The sequence below is a fragment of the Morone saxatilis genome, unplaced genomic scaffold (genome assembly GCF_004916995.1).
Source record: "Morone saxatilis isolate NCDOM2014 unplaced genomic scaffold, NCSU_SB_2.0 Contig17, whole genome shotgun sequence".
In the NCBI taxonomy this organism is placed as follows: Eukaryota; Metazoa; Chordata; class Actinopteri; family Moronidae; genus Morone; species Morone saxatilis.
In genome coordinates this window covers 23,976,580-23,982,143 of record NW_023339729.1, presented here as the reverse complement: position 1 = coordinate 23,982,143, position 5,564 = coordinate 23,976,580, and positions in this window count along the sequence as shown.

Sequence of the window (5,564 nt, the reverse complement as noted above, 5' to 3'; positions counted from 1 at the left end):
ATGCAGAAATGTTGCATATTATATCCTTAAAGCGGATTTCTTAAAGTTAGTATTCATGATGTGTTGCTGTGCTGGTGTTGGTGGATGTTGCACAAAATATAACTCAACATATGCTATCTGTAATTGTACAGTGTGTATCTGTGTGTGTGACAGAGATTGTACAACTATGCGAGAGACAAAAATAAAGTCGGTACCATAGTGTTTCATTATTTCCATCATTTATCTCAATTGCTGTTCCCACCTACACAGCAGAGGTTGTCTCTCTCTCTGTCAACACAGCAGCAACCTGGATAGGTGAGCAGCATTTCCATTACGTTCGACCTCCCAAATTCAGTCACCAAATCACTGGTGTCTGTCACACACAAACACACACATGCAAACACACACGAAAACAAATAACACAGACTGACAGGCATGCATAGACACAAACATGCACTCATGGCAGAGTTACGGGGCATATGGATACTTTTAATCATAATGTGTTTATCAGGAAGTGGCAGTGGTAAAAAAAGAGATTTTGGCTGGCGTTTTGTGTGTGTGTGTGTGCGTTTGTACATGTGCTCAGTGGACACACTGATGTTGCTTTTATAACATTTCACAGTTGGCTGCATGTATCGAGACAGGAAGGAAATTAACAGCTTGAGGTGTCTGAGTGATGCTTCTTCAGCTGCTGCTAGCTGTGCGTATGTGTGTTTTTGTGTCTGTGTTGGTGTATGAGAGAAAGACAGGTACTGTAGTAATAGTAAGAAAGAGAGAGATGCTTTCCTCTATGAGTTATGGTATGAAGCCCCGGTCATTTGTCTGTTGAAGTTCTAAAGCCAAACTTTGCAAAAGTTTTCAGACAGGCCATAACACGGTCCAACTACCAGAGCACATAAGCTCTGCTTTCTATTACGAAGAAATCCCCCCCCCCCACTCTCTCACTCACTCACTCCCTCAGTGTAGAGGTCCCATTTTTTATTGCATGCTCTGAAGACAACAGATAACTACAGTCAAGCTGCTTGTTTGGAAAAATTCAGTCCACTTCTTAGAGAACTCTGGAGACTGTTTTCTGGAGGAATTGATCCATGCATAACATACCTGTTTTAAGTAGAGTCTGTCTAAACAGATATACTATTAGAGGAATAATTTACAAAAACAAAATCAGTCTTCTGAGTACCACATTCTCACCACCTGAAGGCCAGCTTCAGTCAGCTTGCATCCACTAACATCAGTTAGTGTCCGGTTGGACCAGAATGCAGCACAGTGAAATTCATCTGCTCCCTCATGAAATAGGTGGTGCTGGAATGATGATGATGCAATAACTACATGTGCTCTCAGTTACCAAAAAGACAGTTAACACAGTTAATTCAACATATTTGTACATTACACTCATGTGACTGACTGCAAGCCCTGCTATATCTGTTTTGTGGACGAGGTTGTACTGTAGCAGAACAGGATTATATAACACTGGATAATACGATGCAGCTCATATTTCAAAAGATAAGGACATGACATAATAATAATTTTTCTCTTAAAATGTAGCTACATTTCCTGAAATTCATCAAATAAAAACACAAATGAATCCATGTTTCTATCCACTACTGACTGTTATGCCAATTGGGCACATTGAAGTAAACAGTTGATGGCAATAAGTTTCTAGTCTGGTGCCTTTAAACAATCACAGAAGAAGACAAAACAAGACAAAAACAATGTAGAAGAATTATGGAAACACTGCATTTATGTTCTTTTGATGTATTTATTTGAGGAAGGTTATAGTCTCAGATCGGATGTTTTTGTCTGCCCCAATCTTTCGTCTCTTCAGTGGAGCAGGAGCTTCAGTGGACGTTTTGTTTACATCCTTTGTGTACATCATTATGCGCCATTGCACTTTATTGCATTTTGCTTTGATCAATACACAATTGAAAATGCACATAAAAACAGGTTGAACTCAAATGCGCTTTATGGTTGTTGGACAGAATCAAACCAGGAATCAAACGTGGGAAGCTGTGATTATAACCACTAGTCCACCAGGACAGTCCCTGACGCAGCAAATATGGTAGCTTCTTTTTCAGAGAATTATTTATGGTATATATATTTATGTAAGACTCTGTGGTGGTGGTTGGTTTCATGTCTACATAAAAGCTGCATGCATATTTACTGTGCATTTACTGAACTTTTTCTATTATAAATGTGTGTGTGATTTGGGCCTTACAATGGATTCCAACAGAGTCACAGAAAAAATCGTCAAAATGTCCATGGAAACTTTGCTGTTGTTGATCTGTAATATCCAGTATGTTCCAAACACTCAGTTTCTCCACAACACTAATTATCGCCTCCCTGTACTGCAGCTCTGCAGCTCTGCCAGAAGTATTGTATTTAGTCATGTCATGTACAGATCACCAGTGGAGAAATGGATTATGGTGCAGGAGTAGTTTGAAAATTTTCAATGAACATTTTGACACATTTTTTAGCTGTGTGTCTGAGTCACCGCTTGGATCTATAGTAACTGCTGTGAATCCAATCTTACTACAGCTGTCCTCCTCTGCAAAAAAGCAAGCTACAAACTTCTCAGAGTCACCTTACAAGCCCCTCGGGCAGCAAGTACTTTACACTCAAAAGATGGATTTGATGGGGCGCCCCAGTTGCTCACCTGGTAGAGTGTACACACCATGTATCACGGCTGAGTCCTTGCTGCAGCAGCAAGTACTGGGTTGGATTCCAACCTTTGCTCCCTGACATCCCCCCCTCTCCAAATGAAAAAGAGCTGGCTTTGCAGTGGAGAACTCCTTTTAACGTCACCTGAAGAGTAACTGTAGCCCTAATGCAATTCTGATGCAGGACAGACATACAAGGGCAGATCTGTACAGAGGATACAGCTGAGGTGTGACCATTCTGGCAGGTGTGTAAAGCCGCGTCTTTTGGAAATGAGTGAGTAACAGTAGTGTTACTGTGTGGATATTGGAGTCCATTAGTTTTGCATGTGTACAATGTGGGAGCCTGACAAATCCTTTTATATCAGAGAGTGTGCATGTGTGGGTGTGTGTGTTTATTTGTCTGGGATCACACATAGCTTTCAGACATGTTTATCTTCAACATTGTTGTGTGTCCGAGAGTGTGTACGTGTGTGTACTTCGGAGTGTGAAATCCCATTAAGCGTGTTAAAACCCTCTTTGGCCTACTGCCTGCACAGAGAGAGAGAGAGAGACAGACTACACACACACACAGTTATCACACCTGTGTACGTGTTTGTTTTCTGTGCAGGCCCGTGTTTGTGTCTATGAGTGTGCATGTGCAAGAGTGTCTGTGTGTATCAGCTTTTGGTGAAGTGCTATGTCAGGTGACGGTGGTAATTTTGTGATGTACATTTCAAACCACCAATATTGTCTCACACCTGACAGGTTTTACCTCTTTCTGGCATCCTATTACAGAGACTTTAGTCTGTTATCAAAGTATATAATCAATGATTAAACTAATGCATTTAGAAAAGCTAATTATAAAATGCTGAATTAAAATTATAATAAACTGAAAAAATGAATTGTAATTTATTAAAAATTACAAATTAAATAAAACATATTAATTTTAAAAAGGTTTTTAATCTGAAATTAGATATGACATAGTGAGTACATTCTTAGTAAGTTCTTTTAAATTAAAAATAAAACTAAAATTAATTATATAATTTTATTCAGTTCATTTTTAGTTTAGTTTAAATACGTGATTCAAATACCTAGATATCATATGTGGCCAAAAGTATGTGGACATGCACATTAAGCTTGTATGTAATTTGTGTGGATATTGATATAGATATGCCACCCAGTTGCTGCTATTCCCCTCTGTTAAGGAATCCCACAAGATTTAGTCCTGGCTGCAGGAATTTATTCCAATTCAGCCACAAGAACCTCAATCCGAGCGTCCCATTTGGGGTTGAGATTACCATTCTTTATGGGTGTTGCTTTATTCGGAGCATTGTCATGCTGAAACAGAAAAGGTCCTTAAACAAACATCTCCCATAAAGTTGGTAGCATGTTATTATCTGAGAAGGATTGGGTTGTGAGGAGATTCTAACTCATAGATATGCAATATGAGATATAGGTCTCTGTATTGGCAAGAACCCGGCGATATGATATGTATCACAATACAGGGGTTACAATTCAATATATTGCATTGTATTGCAATAATTAAAAAACAACATCAAACATCCAACATCACAGCCCTCAGTTTATGTTTACAACACTGCTATCTAGCAGTTGGGAGGATAAACACAAAAATCGATCAAAGTGTGGTGTGAGAATCGACACAGTATCACAACACAAAATACTGCGATCCTCAAGTGTATCACTATTTTCTTACACCCCTAATGAGATATGTACTTGACCTTATATAAAGGGGTTACAAGAAATAAAAAGAAAGTCTGCTCTAAATATCATTATAAAGAACACTGTATCAGTAAGATACATTTCATTAGAACTAAAGGGAACTAGCAAAACCTATGAAATACAGCCCCAGACCACAAGTACACAAAAGTATGTAAAAGGTGCTGTCCACATTCGGCATAATTGTAGAATTATAAAAGTCAGTATTAAATTACATAAATACTGAAAGACTATATGTAGTGTTGTTGAGGTTCATTCTTGACCTTGGAAAAAGCACCTCAAGGACCATTTAGTAGCTGTTCTGGAGCTTTCCATCACAACTGTCATGACTACTGTTAATGAAGGTCATGTGATATGCCTCAAATTTCCAGAACAGCTACTAAGGCCTTGAGTGTTTTATAAACAAAATGGAGTAGCATATATTATATATAATTATTCTGCATTATTTAGTATATAAATCATTCTATGACATATTTCCACTCTGGTCTTCCTCTAATTTATTCGACTCTCCTTCATGTAGACTCTTTCCAGCACTGCTGCCCATCTTTTCTCTGTCCCCGTTTTCTTCTTTCTCCTCTCTGAATACTAAATGCATTACGTAACCATACATCGCTTCGCCACAGAGGATCATCCATGGCATCTCACATGTTAACTTCTTTCTGTAGGGGAGTGACAAGTGGAGCACCGCAGGGCCGATGGAGGAGATTTATATCAGCAGTGCCTATTATTCTGTCCTAACCCCCACACTGCAAAGACAGAGATAGACAGACAGCGAGAGACTCTGCCACAGAAAAAAGACAGAGACAGATGAGACAAAGATGTTATACTGTGAGAAAAATAAGAGGTTGTATCAATAGCATTATTATTTTTCCCCATTTTGTCCCAGTTCCCATCCCCTACAACGCAGCAGTGAACCTCTGCCTCTCTCTGTCAACACCACAGGCTGGGTATCAGGCAGTGGAATATTTCTATAATAGAAATGTCCGTCACGCTCCGTGTTTCCATATCTCTTATAGAAACGTCCATCACGCCGAGTCTGGACGTCAGCTCAACCTCCAAACTCCCCCGCCCCATCTACCCCGCTCCTTTAAAACCCCAGGAGAGGCGGGGGAGAGGGGGAGGAAAGATGTAGGCCTGCGTTCCCCATCAGGGATGTGTGATTTTGTGTGATGTTGAAGCCTTAAATTCCGTAAAAGTCAATCACTCTGATAG